This window comes from Oncorhynchus masou, chromosome 6 (genome assembly GCF_036934945.1).
Source record: "Oncorhynchus masou masou isolate Uvic2021 chromosome 6, UVic_Omas_1.1, whole genome shotgun sequence".
NCBI lineage: Eukaryota > Metazoa > Chordata > Actinopteri > Salmoniformes > Salmonidae > Oncorhynchus > Oncorhynchus masou.
The window spans coordinates 57,445,939-57,463,714 of NC_088217.1; the positions used below are offsets into that span (position 1 = coordinate 57,445,939).

The window sequence follows — 17,776 nt, forward strand, 5'->3', positions numbered from 1 at the left end:
ATCCAATTGAGCACATCTGGGACATCATGTCTCGCTCCATCCACTGGGCCAGTCCATAGCATCAATGCCTTCCTCTTGCCACGTTGCACCACAGACTGTCCAGGAGTTGGCGGATGCTTTAGTCTAGGTCTGGGAGGAGATCCCTCAGGAGACCATCCGCCACCTCATCAGGAGCATGCCCAGGCATGGTAGGGAGGTCATACAGGCACGTGGAGGCCACACACTACTGAGCCACATTTTGACTTGTTTTAAGGACATTACATCAAAGTTGGATCAGCCTGTAGTGTGGTTTTCCACTTTAATTTTGAGTGTGACTCCAAATCCAGACCTCCATGGTTTGATAAATTAGATTTCCAATGATAATTTTTGTGTGATTTTGTTGTCAGCACATTCAACTATGTAAAGAAAAAAGTATTTAAGAATATTTCATTCATTCAGATCTAGGATGTGTTCCGTTTATTTTTTTGAGCAGTGTATTTGGATTGGGAGAGGTTGATTCCACCATATTTCTTACAGCAGTCCTTTCCTTTTCAATCTTAGAAGGGAAGTGAACAAGTGTACATTTAGTTGATAAGGATTTAGAATCGGGACACAACCTTAGCTGACAGGAAAGTAACTAGTTGCCAGACAAATAGTTAGTTTAAGAACAAACTAGTCTGCTACTCGTGAGTGGTAGATTTCCTTTTTTCTATAGATTCTGTTTCTATGGGTGATTAAGTCCCTTTGATCTGAGCCTCATGCTCTGACTAACATCTCCATTTGGACAAAAATACAAGTACAACCCATACATACTATAATTACAACCATGCTTTAGTGATCTGATCTAGGATCTTGACACTTGTAGATGGTAATGCAAATGGTCGGTGACTGAGGCTTCGTCTCGAATGGCACACTATTTCCTATGAAGTGCACTACTTTTGACCCAGAGCTGTGGGGATTAGGGTGCCATTTGAGATTTGACCTGAGTTTTTGTTCTCAATGGTACGTAGTATTGCATTTTAATACAGTATAAAGACTGCAATACCAAATAAATACAATAGTTTATCAACAAAAACAAGTGCGGTCAGACCCTGAAAGAAAGGGGCTGTAGTTTTAGTTTACTCCACGGTGCAGTCAGGGGAATGATTCAGAGTTAGTGTACATATTGCTTGGTGTTGTTCATTATCTATTGCCATAGAAATATAATTATTAGATTTCTATGCTTATTAATGCCCTGTAATCATCATCATCATGAACAGCATCCAGTATCAGACCAATAGAATATCTGTTCAGGGCCATGTTCAGTAGGCAAACATTGAATGGTTCAGATAGAAATGTCATGAATAATTTGTTCTACATGTCAGAGAGGTATGTATGTTCTACATAATCTATTTATATCTGAAATATCCACAATGTTGTGCCCTGCTGAATGCACATGAGTACTGTTGTCTGGTACAATTCAATAGCGCCCTCTAGTGTAAAACAGTCAGCACCATTAGATGATCCAGTCTCACATTTCAACTCTTACAAATGTTTGTTAATTGAATAGTGTCTCAAGAGGTCCAAATATTTACATACAGTTGATGTTACATTAAATAAAATACAGATTGTATAAAAAAAAGTTGGACAACATTTGTTTTTCATTTTTATAAATGAAAAACATTTATAAATACATGTGAAAATGTAAAGAAGAATGTAAACATTGATTCTCTAATACCCAATAAATAAATTAAACGACACTCAGTGCACAATCCTTGTGAGGAAACAAAAGATTTTGGACATGAAATAATCAGTACCAATCAAGTAAAACAAAGTGCAGATGCCTCTCTGACAATGTTGACATATAATCTGAATGGGAGACTTTACATAGAATAGATAATAAAGTATGACAATATTTGGACAAAATATAGAAGTAAGAAACAACGGACAGTGAAAGAACAATGGATAGTGAAAGAATCACTATAACATGTAGAAGTTACATCTGTCGTATGGTGTTGCAGAGGTACCTGTAGGTGAGGTGAGTTGGCTTGTTGAAGTGCTTTTGCTAGGCTGGGACTGGGAAGTGAGAGATGGGAGGTTGAGGTGAGGGGATTTGGCTGTACATAGGCCTGTCCAGGAGACTGGGGCTGAGGTCTGGGGGGGGGCTGGCCTCCTGAACAAGTTGGTGCTTCGGGGCCTATGGGGCTGGGGCTCTGTGCAGCCTGAGTAGCTCAGCACTGTCACTCACACTCAGAGTCATCTTACAGGCCCTGAGGTGAGGTGGAGAGGCAGAGTTAGAGGATGGCAATGGGCATTACTGCATTGTTATTAATACAGTTTTCCTAGCCATTGATTAAATACATATTTCCCTCATCAATCTACACACAATACCCCATAATGACAAAGATATTACAGGCTTTTTGAAATCTTAGCAAATTATACTTATTTACATAAGTATTCAGACCCTTTGCTATGAGACTCAAAATTGAGCTCAGGTGCATCCTGTTTCCATTGATCATCCTTGAGATGTTTCTACAACTTGGAGTCAACCTGTGGTAAATTAAATTCCTTGGACATGATTTGGAAAGGCACACACCGGTCTACATAAAAGGTCCCACAGTTGACAGTGCATGTCAGAGCAAAAACCAAGCCATGAGGTCGAAGGAATTGTCCGTAGACTTCAGAGACAGGATTGTGTCGAGTCATAGATTTGGGAAAGGGTACCAAGACATTTCTGCAGCATTGAAGATCCCCAAGAACACAGTGGCCTCCAAATGGAAGAAGTTTGGAACCACCAAGACTCTTCCAAGAGACCTCAGACTGGGACAAAGGTTCACCTTCCAAATGCAAAACGACGCTAAGCATACAGCCAAGACAACACAAGAGTAGCTTTGGGACAAGTCTCTGAACGTCCTTAAGTATCACAACTAGAGCCCAGACTTGAACTCGATTGAACATCTCTGGAGAGTAGAGGTCGAACGATTAATTGGTATGGCCGATTTCAAGTTTTCATATAACAATCGGTAATCAGCATTTTTGGACACAATCATGGACGATTACATTGCACTCCGTGGAGACTGCGTGGAAGGCTGACTACCTGTTATGTGAGTGCAGCAAGGAGCCAAGGTAAGGTGCTAGCTAGCATTAAACGTATCTTATAAAAAACAATCAATCTTAACATAATCACAAGTTACCTAAACATGGTTGACGATAGTTTACCTAGCTTGTCCTGCGTTGCATATAATCGATGAGGGTGTCTGTTAATTTATCATTGAATCATAGCCTACTTCGCCAAACGGGTGATTTAACAAGTGCATTCGCAAAAAAAGCAATGTCGTTGCACCAATGTGTACCTAACCATAACATCAACGCCTTTCTTAAAATCAATACACAAGTATATATTTTTAAACCTGCATATTAAGTTCATATTGCCTGCTAACATGAATTTCTTTTAACTGGATTGTGTCACTTCTCTTGCGTTCTCTGCAACAGAGTCAGGGTATATGCAGCAGTTTGGGCCGCCTGGCTCTTTGCGAACTGTGTGAAGACTATTTGTTCCAAACAAAGACAGCCAACTTCGCTAAACGGGGGATGATTTAACAAAGCGCATTTGCAGGAAAAAATCCACAATCGTTGCACGAATGTACCTAACCATAAACATCAATGCCTTTCTTAAAATCAATACACAGGAGTATATATTTTTAAACCTCCATATTTAGTTTTTAATAGTCCAGGTTAGCAGGCAATATTAAATTAGGGAAATTGTGTCACTTCTCTTGCGTTCATTGCACGCAGAGTATATGGAACAGTTTGGGCCGCCTGGCTCGTTGCAAACTAATTTGCCAGAATTTTACGTAATTATGACATAACATTGAAGGTTGCGCAATGTAACAGGAATATTTAGACATATGGATGACATCCGCTAGATAAAATAGGGAACGGTTCCGTATTTCACTGAAATAATAAACGTTTTGTTTTCGAAATGATAGTTTCCGGATAGTTTTCATATTAATGACCTGGAAGTAGTTGTTCCCCTTGCACTGCAAGGGCCGTGGTTTTTGTGGAGCGATGGGTAACGATGCTTCGAGGGTGGCTTTTCTCGATGTGTTCCTGGTTTGAGCCCAGGTAGGGGCGAGGAGAGGGATGGAAGCTATACTGTTACACTGGCAATACTAAAGTGCCTATAAGAACATCCAATAGTCAAAGGTATATGAAATACAAATGGTATAGAGAGAAATTGTCCTATAATTCCTATAATAACTATAACCAAAAACTTCTTACCCGGGAATATTGAAGACTCATATTAAAAGGAACGACCAGCTTTCATACGTTCTCATGTTCTGAGCAAGAAACTTTAACATTAGCTTTTTTACATGGCACATATTCCACTTGTACTTTTTTCTCCAACACTTTGTTTTTTAATTATTTAAACCAAATTGAACATGTTTCATCATTTATTTGAGGCTAAATTGATTTTATTGATGTATTATATTAAGTTAGAATAAAAGTGTTCATTCAGTATTGTTGTAATTGTCATTATTACAAATAAATAAATAAAAATCGGCATATTAATCAATCTGCTTTTTTTTGGTCCTCCAATAATCGGTATCGGCGTTGAAAAATCATAGTCGGTCGACCTCTACTGGAGAGACCAGAAAATAGCTGTGCAGCAACGCTCCCCATCCAGCCTGATAGAGCTTTAGAGGATCTGCAGAGAAGAATGGAAGAAACTCCCCAAATACAAGTGTGCCATGCTTGTCGTGTTATGCCCAAGAAGACTTGAGGCTGTAATTGCTGACAAAGGTACTTCAACAAAGTACTGAGTAAAAGGCCTGAATACTTGTGTAAATGTGATATTTCATTTATTTTTATACATTAGCAAAAATGTCTAAAAACCTGTTTTTGCTTTGGGGTATTGTTTGATGGGGGGGGGGGGGAAACGATGTAATCCATTTTAGAATAAGGCTGTAACGTAACAAATTGTGGAAAAAGTGAAGGGCTCTGAATACTTTCCAAATGCACTGTACTTTTGTATATATAGTGTACATTGTTCATAACAAACTGTGGAATCAAATAGCATCCATTTTTACAGCACAAAGTAAATGGAACATCCTGGTGCACTCAGTCAGAACTTCTGGGTCTGGTCTAGCCTCCCTCCTAATGAGTCTCTCGCACTAGGTGGCTTACGTCCGCACTTGAGACTAGATCTGCTCTATCAGGTGCAGATGGTGCTAAAGCATAGTTAATTGAAATTAATCTGGAAATAAATAATCATAAGTGTCATCAGAACCTAAGCCGGACATCTACATCTAACAAGAGTCCAAGGACAGATGGATACACTAGCTAGAACTTTCTCATCACGGATATAGTAGGACAAAAAAACATGACTGTGGCTGGACAATTTTATTGTTTCCTCCACGGTGTTCGTCAGGTTCTACTGTAGGTGACAAGGCAGCATGTTGTTTGGACTAAAACAGCATAAAACCGGGTCTATCACAAAGCATGATCAAATTAATTAGCCAGCTAGCAATAATTTTGAGAAACATTGAGAAATAGTTTGACAAATATTTTTATCAAATTAACCAGTTATCTACCTTTGATAAGTAGCTAGCTATAGCTAGCTGGTTGCTAGCTAGCTAGTTATCTCCCATGCCAATTTCTAATATCTGACTTACTCGTAAATATGAAGATATTTCATAATGAAAGTTAACTGGCTAGCACATCAAGGTTTGTGACATTAGCTATCCCCAGTTAGATCATGTGTTTTCACTTATTTCTCGCATCTGCATGCTTTGCATTGCATCTGCATGCTTGTTGCGTTCTCCCTGGTGCACTTGTTTGTTCGTGAGCTGGCTGCTCATTCTAAATAGTATAATCTAATCTGTTCAAAACAGTGGCATCATGTGACATGCAAAAGTGAAATAAGCGTATTTATGCTGTTGTTCAAATGCACAGATCACTTTGAATATTTTTTCAAAGAAACTACCGGTAGTTTGAAAACTTGGCATATTTCTGTCATGCTGCTTTGTTGACAACTTCAACCACGACCACCCCCACGCCCATACACCCAGCCAATCAGCGGCCGCCACTGGTCCTTACACAAGAGCCAAATCCAAATGTAGACCTATATTCTGTTATAGGGATGGCAGCCTTAATGATCAGAGCATGCATTATGATCAGGATTTCGGCTCATCATTTCTTATCGATTATTACTAAACATAACAGAGAACATGAGAACATGGTAACCTTACTATAGATCTAGTTGTCATGGTAACACTTTGTCATAGTTCTAGTTGTTACAGTATCCCACCTTATAGTTCTACAGTTCCCAGAGTAACCCTGTCCCTACCTACCTCATAGTTCTGCTCTGAGTTGAGCTCGGTCTTGACCTGGCGGATGGTGGCCTCCTCTGATAGGCCTTCGGCTGGGTCAAGGGTAGGGTCCACAGAGATCTCCGACCCCTGGGACAGAAGGTCGTCGCTCTTGTCGTCCAGCCGCTCATCCGTGTTGGTGCTGACCACGTCGGGCGTGCCACTGTGGGAGTGGTCGCTGGTGTTGCCCTCCTTTCCGTCCGACACGGACACTGGTGACAGGTTCTCAGAGCTGAAGGTGGACAGGGACTGGCACTTGTTGATGCTCACTGGCCGACTGCATGGGGAAGAGAGGAAATAGATTAAATAATGGGGCTCTCAATAACTCAGACACAAGCTCTTTTTATCACACCAAGAAGTTCTTCCTGCTGGACTATATACTATAGGATCTTGACTAAATACACTATAATGTATAAGATGTATATTCTCACCGTCTCCGTGGTAACTCCACCTCCCTGTTCACCTCCCCTTCCTCTGACGACACACCACATCTCTGGAGGAGACATGGAAGAGATATGATGAGGCTTAGAAAGGGATCAGCTTCATCTTACAACTATTTTTCTCAATTGATTTGGCACATGGTCGGAATGTTTTTAGGAAAAGAACCAGCACCGCATGCATTACAGAAAATGCACCACAGACAAACATTTTTTCTGGCCCAAGCATCTTTATTTTTTACAACTGTGGCAGATCTACCTGTTTGCGTGTGACTTGTTTCCGGTAGAGCAGTGCTGCAGGTGTGAGATAGCACCTGGTTGACCTTATGATTCCCGTCTCCTCCTCCTCATCCTGGGGTATTCTCCCTGGGCCTCCCAGCATCGACCCCATCCCTGCTGTCCCCCCTCCCACAGGGCGAATCTGGGCTACTGGAGAACGAGATGGAGGCCGCGTCCTCGCTGGGGGTGTCACTACGCATTGGGGTCTCTGTCTGAACGTCTGTCCCTCCTCCACCTCGACCTCGTCCTCCACCTGCAAGTCATTCATACCAACCAGCATCAGTTTCCTTATTTCCTAAACACAGAAGGACTATACACTGTAGATGTTGTGTGTATTTTTTAACAAATGTCTGTCTGATCATGTCTTGTGATTTATGTCCTGTGACTGAAGTGATGTAGATGATATATTAATGGATGCATCCCAAATAGCATCCTATTCCCTTATCGTGCACCACCATACGTCTCTAGTCAAAAGTAGTGCACTACGTAGGCAATAGGTTGCAATTTGGGATACAGACTATACGTACGCCATGTATCCCTGTATATTACCAGCAAATTTCCCTATGGGACATTTGAATAAGGATTTTTAAGTCTTGAGACAATTGAGACATGGATTGTGTATGTGTGCCATTCAGAGGGTGAAGCATCATCAGTTTGCTTTAAGAACTGCAACGCTACTGGGTTTTTCACACTCAACAGTTTCCTGTGTGTTTCAAGAATGGTCCACCACTCAAATGACATCCAGCCAACTAGACACAACTGTGGGAAGCATTGGAATCAATATCGGCCAACATCCCTGTGGAACTCTTTCGACACCTTGTAGAGTCCATGCTACAACAAATTGTGGCTGTTCTGAGGGAAAATGGGGGTTGGGGGGATGGGGTGCAACTCAATATTAGGAAGGTGTTCTTAATGTTTTGTGCACTCAGTGTAGATACCTGGGTGTGGAGGTGGTGGTGGTCAGTTACATAGTATTAGCCAAGCCCAGGTTAGAGGACAGGGCTGCCTTCAGCCCAGCCAGGTCTCCACTGCTGCCCTTCCCTGCCTTCCTGTAGCGGGGCTTGGCCCGACGCGACCTCCCGGGGACGTGGAGCCCTTCTGGGGGCAAGAGGGGATGGTCACCTGCCTCATGGAGGAGTCCAGTTTGGGGAGGATCACCTCTGACTTCAGCAGGTCTGGCCTACTGGAACACACAGTGAGGTTATTGAGCCTCAGTTCCAACGAGACTTCATCTCCCTGCTGCCCAAAGAGTTGGCCCTGTATGTCTACAGTACACTCAGTACACTGAATAAATAAATTCAAAGTCAAGTCAAGAGAAATAGATGCACCTACAGCCTTTCTCCTTGTATCCAAATAAACAATACACAGTGAGGGCTCAAACTGTACATGCTTATGACCAGTAATAATACATAATAACTGTATGCCCAGTAAGTGTTACATGCTATTTAATTCAAAACACATGTATACAGACTGGGATTGAATGTGTGGGATTAGTGAGTGTGAATGGTTCAATGGTTTTCCCCTCAGTCTCATCTCTTGGTGTGAGAGGCCAGTTTCTGAGGTATGTTGCGTTTCTTGATGAGTTTCTCCATGGAGTTGGATGAGCGTTCTTGTCTGGAGCTGTGGTGTTTGATGCATACTGGGTACTTCTTATCCAGGGAATGCTCCCTCCTGGGAGACACACACACAACATCATTCATTAATTCATTACTTGGCCACAATAAACATATCACAAATGTCTGTATTATGTATTACATTATGTCTGCTATTCCCTCTCCCTGAATGTGTCTTTGGCAGATGAGCATGAATATTGTACACACAGGTAGATATTGATTGTAAGGTGTGCAACAATAAATATGATTATTACTTGAGTAGCTCTTTCTCCTTGAGTTCCAGCTGTAGCATGACAGCATTGAGCTCCATGTAGAGGTTGTTGGCTCTGTCCAGTTTCCTCTCGTAGTGCTCACGGATGTCCATGGCATGCCTGAGATGGAGAGAGAGAGAATGGAACGGGACGGACGGGGTTAAAACATGGGGTACAGCTAGCCATTAATTTGATGTATGCAAAGGCGCAATGAAAACAATTGCGAGCAACATCATCAACATCATTGGACAGCCATAAACAACACACACAGTACAGCTTTTGCTGTATGTTGATACATACAGTAAGTCGGAAGTTCACATACACCTTAGCCAAGGAGCCACATTTAAACTCAGTTTCACAATTCCTGACATTTAATCCATGTAAAAATTCCCTGAAATTCCCTGACCCACAATAAATTGGGTGAATTTTGACACATTCCTCCTGACAGATCTGGTGTTACTGAGTCAGGTTTTATAGGCCTCCTTGCACGCACACACTTTTTCATTTCAGCCCACAAATTATCCATAGGATTGAGATCGGGGCTTTGTGATGGCCACTCCAATACCTTGACTTTGTTGTCCTTAAGCTATTTTTCCACAACTTTGGAAGTATGCTTGGGGTCATTGTCCATTTGGAAGATCCATTTGTTATCAAGCTCTATTGAGATATTGCTTCAATATATTCACACAATTTTCCCTCCTCATGATGCCATCTATTTTGTGAAGTGCACCAGTACCTCCTGCAGCAACGCACCCCCACAACATGATGCTGCCACCCCCGTGCTTCACGGTTGCGATGGTGTTCGTCGGCTTGAAAGCCTCCCCCTTTTTCCTCCAAACATAACAATGGTCAAATTGACCAAACAGTTCTATTTTTGTTTCATCAGACCAGAGGACATTTCTCCAAAAAGTACAATCTATGCAAACCATAGTCTGGCTTTTTTATTGCGGTTTTGGAGCAGTGGCTTTTTCTTTGCGGAGTGGCCTTTCAGGTTATGTCGATATAGGACTCGTTTTACTGTGGATATCGATACTTTTGTACCTGTTTCCTCCAGCATCTTCACAAGGTCCTTTGCTCTTGTTCTGGGATTGATTTCCACTTTTTGCTCCTCATCTCTAGGAGACAGAACACGTCTCCTTCCTGAGCAGTATGACGGCTGCGTGGTCCCATGGTGTTTATACTTGCATACTATTGTTTGTACAGATGAGTGTGGTACCTTCAGGTGTTTGGAAATTGCTCTGAAGAATGAACCAGACTTGTGGAGGTCTAGAATTTTGTTTCTGAGGTCTTGGCTGATTTCTTTGGATTTTCCCATGATGTCAAGCAAAGAGGCACTGAGTTTGAAGGTAGGCCTTGAAGTACATCCACAGGTACACCTCCAATTGACTCAAATTATGTCAATTAGCCTATCAGAAGCATCTAAAGCCATGACATAATTTTCGGGAATTTTCCAAGCTGTTTAAAGGCACAGTCAACTTAGCGTATGTAAACTTCTGACCCACTGGAATTGTGATACAGTGAATTATAAGTTAAATAATCTGTCTGTAAACCATTGTTGGAAAAATGACTTGTGTTTTGCACAAAGTAGATGTCCTAACCGACTTGCCAAATCTATAGTTTGTCAAAACAAGAAATTTGTGGAGTGGTTGAAAAACAAGTTTTAATGACTCCAACCTGTATGTAAACATCCTACTTCAACTGTATGTATACATGTATGTATGTAGCTATATATGTACAGTGTATTCGGAAAGTATTCAGAACCCTTGACTTGTCCACATTTTGTTACAGTACAGCCTTATTCTAAAATGGATTACATTATATTTTTTTCTGCTCAATCTACAAACAATACTCCGTTATGAAAAAGCAAAAACAGGTTTTTGGAAATGTTTGCTAATTTATAAAAACAAAACTGAAATCACATTTACATAAGTATTCAAACCCTTTACACAGTACTTTTTTGAAGTACCTTTGGCATCGATTACAGCCTCAAGTCTTCTTGGTTGTGACGCTACAAGCTTGGCGCACCTGTATTTGGGGAGTTTCTCCCATTCTTTTCTGCAGATCCTCTCAAGCTCTGTCAGGATGGATGGGAGGGGGGTGTCGATGCACAGCTATTTTCTGGTTTCTTCAGAGATATTCACTTGGGTTCAAGTCTGGGGTCTGGCTGGGCCACTTAAAGACATTCAGAGACTTGTCCTGCAGCCACTCCTGTGTTGTCTTGGCTGTGTGCTTAGGGTCGTTGTCCTGCTGGAAGGTGAACCTTTGCCCCAGAGCTCTGAGCACTTTGGAGCAGGTTTACATCAAGGATCTATCTGTACTTTGCTCCGTTCATCTCTCCCTTAGATCCTGATTAGTCTCCCAGTCCCTGCCACTGAAAAACATCCCCACAGGATGATACTGCCACCACCATAATTCACCATAGGAATGGTGGCAGATTTCCTCCATACGTGACTCTTGGCATTCAGGCCAAATAGTTCAATCTTGGTTCTCATGGTCTTTAGGTGCCTTTTGGCACTCCAAGTGGGCTGTCATGTGCCTTTTACTGAGGAGTGGCTTCCGTCTGGCCACTCTACCTAAAGGCCCGATTGGAAGGTTCTCACATCTCCACAGAGGAACTCTGAAGCTCTGTCAGAGTGACCGTCGGGTTCTTGGTCACCTCCCTGACCAAGGCCCTCCTCCCGAATTGCTCAGTTTGGCCGGTCAGCCAGCTCTAGGAAGATTCTTGGTGTTTCCAAACTTCTTCCATTTAAGAATGTTGGAGGCCACTGTGTTCTTGGGGACCTTCAATGCAGCAGACATTTTAGGTACCTTTCCCAGATCGGTGCATCGACACAATCCTGTCTCGGAGCACTACAGACAATTCCTTCGACCTCATGGTTTGTTATTTGCTCTGACATGCACTGTCAACTGTGAGACCTTATATAGACAGGTGTGTGCCTTTCCAAATCATGTCCAATCAATTGAATTTACCACAGGTTGACTCCAATCAAGTTGGAAACAGGATGCACTTGAGCTCAATTTTGAGTCTCGTAAATAAGGTATTTCAGTTTTTTATTTTTAATACATTTCGAAACATTTCGAAAAACCTGTTTTCACTTTGCATTTAGTGGGGTATGGTGTGCAGATTGCTGAGGATTTATTTGTATTTAACAAAATGTGGAAAAAGTCACGGGGTCTGAACTTTCCGAAGTCACTGCATGTATGTATGTATAGTGGCAAGAAAAAGTATGTGAACCCTTTGGAATTACCTGGATTGGTCATACAATTTGATCTGATCTTCATCTAAGTCATAACAATAGACAAACACTGTCTGTTTAAACTAATAACACACAAACAATTACATGTTTTGTTTGTATGTCTTTATTGAACACGTCGTGTAAACATTCACAGTGCAGGGTGGTAAAAGTAAGTGAACCCTTGGATTTAATAACTGGTTGGCTCTCCTTTGGCAGCAATAACCTCATCCATTTGTTTTCTGTAGTTGCAGATCAGACTGCACAACTGTCAGGAGGAATTTTGGACCATTCCTCTTTGCAAACTGTTTAATTTCAGCAATATTCTTTGGATGTCTGGTGTGAACTGCTCTCTTGAGGTCATGCAACAGCATCTCAATCGGGTTGCGATCAGGACTGGGCCACGCCAGAAGGCGTATTTTCTTCTGTTAAAGCCATTCTGTTGTTGATTTAGTTTTGGGTCATTGTCCTGTCCTATTGAGCTTCAATTGGCGGACACATAGCCTTACATTCTCCTGCAAAATGTCTTGATAAACTTGGGAAATCTGTCCAGGCCCTGAGGCAGCAAAACAGCCCCAAACCATGATGCTCCCTCCACCATATTTTACAGTTGTGATGAGGTTTGATGTTGGTGTGTTGTGTCTTTTTTTCTCCACACATAGGTTGTGTGTTCCTTCCAAACAGCTCAACTTTAGTTTCATCTGTCCACAGAATATTTTGCAAGTAGCGCTGTGGGACATCCATGTGTTCTTTTGCGAACTTCAGACAAGCAGCAATGTTTTTTTTGGACAGCAGTGGCTTCTTCTATGGTGTCCTACGATGAACATTATTCTTGTTTAGTGTTTTACATATCTTGTCAATAGAGGTGTTAGCATGTTCCAGATATTTCTGTAAGTCTTAAGCTAACACTCTAGGATTCTTCTTAACCTCATTGAGCATTCAGCATTGTGCTCTTGCAGTCATCTTTGCAGGATGGCCACTCCTAGAGAGAGTAGCAACAGTGCTGAACTTTCTCCATTTATAGACAATTTGTTTTACAGTGGACTGATGAACATCAAGGCTTTTAGAGATTATTTTGTAACCCTTTCCAGCTTCATGAAAGTCAACAATTCTTAATCTTAGGTCTTCTGAGATCTTTGAGGGATGGTTCAAATCGAGCAATGCTTCCTGTGAATAGCAAACTCAAATTTTGTGAGTGTTTTTGATAGGGCAGGGAAGCTCTAACCAATATCTCCAATCTCGTCTCATTGATTGGACTCCAGGTTAGCTGACTCCTGACTCCAATTAGCTTTTGGAGAAGTCATTAGCCTATGGGTTCACATATTTTTTCCAACCTACACTGTGAATGTTTAAATGATGTGTTCAATATAGACAAGAAAAATACAATAATTTGTGTGTTATTAGTTTAAGCACACTGTGTTTGTCTATTGTAGTGACTTAGATGAAGATCAAATCAAATTTCATGACCAATCTATGCAGAAATCCAGGTAATTCCAAAGGGTTAACATACTTTTTTTTATTTTCTTACCCCTTTTTTCTCCCCAATTTTGTGGTATCCAATTAGTAGTTTATACAGTCTTGTCTCATCGCTACAACTCCCGTACGGACTCGGGAGAGGCGAAGGTTGAGAGCCATGCGTCCTCTGAAACACAACCCAACCTAGCCGCACTGCTTATTGACACAACGCACATCCAACCCGGAAGCCAGCCAACCCGGAAGCCAGCCGCACTAATGTGTCTGATACACTGCCGATTTTGAAGGTTTTCCTACTTACAAAGCATGTAGAGGTCTGTCATTTTTATCATAGGTACACTTTGGGGCGGCAGGGTAGCCTAGTGGTTAGAGCGTTGGACTAGTAACTGGAAGGTTGCAAGTTCAAACTCCCGAGCTGACAAGGTACAAATCTGTCGTTCTGCCCCTGAACAGTCAGTTAACCCACTGTTCCTAGGCCATCATTGAAAATAAGAATTTGTTCTTAACTGACTTGGCTAGTTAAATAAAGGTAACATAAATTCAACTGTGAGAGACGGAATTTAAAACAAAAATCAAGAAAATCACATTGTATGATTTTTAAGTAATTAATTTGAATTTTATTGCATGACATAAGTATTTGATCACCTACCAACCAGTAAGAATTCCGGCTCTCACAGACCTGTTAGTTTTTCTTTAAGAAGCCCTCCTGTTCCTCCACTCATTACCTGTATTAACTGCACCTGTTTGAACTCATTACCTGTATAAAAGACACCTGTCCACACACTAAATCAAACAGACTCCAACCTCTCCACAATGGCCAAGACCAGAGAGCTGTGTAAGGACATCAGGGATACAATTGTAGACCTGCACAAGGCTGGGATGGGCTACAGGACAGTAGGCAAGCAGCATGCATGGTGAGAAGGCAACAACTGTTGGCGCAATTATTAGAAAATGGAAGAAGTTCAAGATGACGGTCAATCACCCTCGGTCTGGGGCTCCATGCAAGATCTCACCTCGTGGGGCATCAATTATGATGAGGAAGGTGAGGGATCAGCCCAGAACTACACGGCAGGACCTGGTCAATGACCTGAAGAGAGCTGGGAACACAGTCTCAAATAAAACCATTAGTAACACACTATGCCGTCACGGATTAAAATCCTGCAGCGCACGCAAGGTCCCCCTGCTCAAGCCAGCACATGTCCAGGCCCGTCTGAAGTTTGCCCAATGACCATCTGGATGATCCAGAGGAGGAATGGGAGAAGGTCATGGGGTCTGATTAGACAAAAATAGAGCTTTTTGGTCTAAACTCCACTCGCCGTGTTTGGAGGAAGAAGAAGGATGAGTACAACCCCAAGAACACCATCCCAACCGTGAAGCATGGAGGTGGAAACATCATTCTTTGAGGGATGCTTTTCTGCAAAGGGGACAGAACGACTGCACCGTATTGAGGGGAGGATGGATGGGGCCATGTATTGCGAGATCTTGGCCAACAACCTCCTTCCCTCAGTAAGAGCATTGAAGATGGGTCGTTTCTGGGTCTTCCAGCATGACAACGACCCAAAACACACAGCCAGGGCAACTAAGGAGTGGCTCCGTAAGAAGCATCTCAAGGTCCTGGAGTGGCCTAGCCAGTCTCCAGACCTGAACCCAATAGAAAATCTTTGGAGGGAGCTGAAAGTCCGTATTGCCCAGCGACAGCCCCGAAACCTGAAGGATCTGGAGAAGGTCTGTATGGAGGAGTGGGCCAAAATCCCTGCTGCAGTGTGTGCAAAGCTGGTCAAGAACTACAGGAATCTTTGTTATTGAAAACAAAGGTTTCTGTACCAAATATTAAATTCTGCTTTTCTGATGTATCAAATACATAAGTACAGGACGACTGCACCGTGATGTATCAAATACATAAGTATTTGATACATCAGAAAAGCAGAACTTAATATTTGGTACAGTTTGTCTTGTCAGGCAATAAAATGCAAATTAATTACTTAAAAATCATACAATGTGATTTTCTGGATTTTTGTTTTAGATTCCGTCTCTCACAGTTGAAGTGTACCTATGATAAAAATTACAGACCTCTACATGCTTTGTAAGTGGGGAAACCTGCGAAATTGGCAGTGTATCAAATACTTCTCCCCACTGTATGTAACTTTTGTAGCATTACTCCTGTATGTTCATTCCCTCGCTTTCTCACTCACTCACTCACTCACTCACTCACTCACTCACTCAAATATGCATTCATCCGTCCATAATACTCTCCCTGTACCTGAGCTCCTCTTTGCGTCGTATGATCATCTCCTCATCCAATCGGTGTATACAGGTCCCCTCAGACTTGATCTTTTCAAAGTGCTGCTTCACCTCCACTCGCCACTCCGCCTGCACCACAGACACAGCAACAGATCATGTGTTAAGTTAAAACTCAGCAACACAGACCATAGTGTCTCAGTCATAACAATCAGACAGACGGCAGCATAGACATACAGCATAGACATTTCAATCAAAACAATGGTCAAAACAAATCCATGTCACAGAGCATCTCAATCGTGCTCAGTAAGCACAGTGAAGACATTCTGAAAGGACACCGTGGAAATTTTCCTGACTGTGTATCATTCTGACCTGTCCCTCGAGTGCTGTCTGTCTGTCTTTTACAAGGACAGAAAGGTTTTAAAGAGAGAGAGATTGTGTGTGTGTGTGTGTGTGTGTGTGTGTGTGTGTGTGTGTGTGTGTGTGTGTGTGTGTGTGTGTGTGTGTGCGTGCGTGCGTGCGTGCGTGCGTGCGTGCGTGCGTGTGTGTGTGCGCTCGCGTGCATGTCAGTCTATCACGGCCCCTCTGTGTGTGGCTCTTATTATTAAGCTAATGCAGCCATCCCTCATTCCTCTATGTCCCACTCCCTTCTCTCTGCCTCTCCTCCATGCATTTCCTCCCCTCTTGTCTGCCTCTCCTCCCATCCTCTCTGCTTCTGTCCCCTCCCTCCCAGACTCTCCTCCTCTCCTCTCCTCTCCTCCCCTACTCCTTGCTTTTCCACCCATCCTCTCCTCCCTGCCTCTTCTCCCTCTTCTCCCTCCCCCCTCCCCCTCTTCTCACTGCCTTTCCTCCTCTCTCCTCCTCCCTGCCTCTTCTCCCCTGCCCCTCCTCTCCACCTCTCCTACCCGCCTCCCTGCCTCTCATCCCCATTAAAACAATCTGGAATTAACTATGCCATAAGGATTCAGACGCATTGATCTCCTCGTCTTTGACCAAAAATAAGAGATAACATGACTAGCTAGAAAGCTAGCTAACTGTCAGTGCCCTCCATATAGATCCTATTAAATTACAAGAAGGGCTATGTCATAAACACTCAAAGTAACAGAGTGGGGTGAAAATGGTAGCCATATTGGTCAGGGAAAATTCAAACCAGTCGAATTGGAATTAATGGCAGTAGAGGCATAATCTTGATATTACTTATGCAGGAAAATGGAAGTAAGGCATGTGATATCAGAAATGGTGTAATATAATTATTGTCAAGCTAAAATATAGTCATATAATTATAAACGCAGTTTCTATGGGTTTTATACACATTTTCTGTATAAATAGCCTCTAAAATGTAGAACGATAAATGTCAAAAATGTGTTTTATTGGAAAGCTGTGAGTGCTATTATATTATACAATGTCAATAATTGTTGCACAACTTGTGTCAGCCATTGTATGACTGGGAATTGACTGCATATGTTTGAATGGAATGTTGCCATATTGGCAGTTAATTAGAACAATCAATTTAATAATTACTGTTTGGCTAGCTAGCTAACAAACATACAGTGCAGATATGTTCTTCAAATTCATTATTTTACACAATATCTTATCACAGCACTGGCTAACCGTGGTTGACCAACTTCCTAACCAAAATGGCTGCATCATAAGAATGTTCATGCCCATTCTACATAGTATTCAATGTCCTAATTCTATGGTGCACTGCCTAACAGCTAGCTGTCAGTGCCCTCCCTATTTGTTGTTGTTTTGCTCCACTCCCAAGTGAAATCCACAACAACAATATGTGCACACCCCCAATTCAGGTATCTATTAGTAGCCCCTGTCATTATTTGGTGGTAGAACTAAACTAAGCATTTCTGCTGTTAGACAGGATTTATATCGAAATAGGGGCGACATTAGCCTCTGGTTTAAGGTTTATGA

At 42.2% G+C, this 17,776-nt stretch overlaps 1 pseudogene; it reads right to left on the minus strand.

Annotated features, from left to right (window-relative positions):
* Positions 1-1,938: 1,938 nt before the first annotated feature.
* On the minus strand, positions 1,939-16,777 carry LOC135541634 (mitogen-activated protein kinase kinase kinase 12-like; annotated as a pseudogene).
* Between the last annotated feature and the right edge of the window lie 999 nt (positions 16,778-17,776).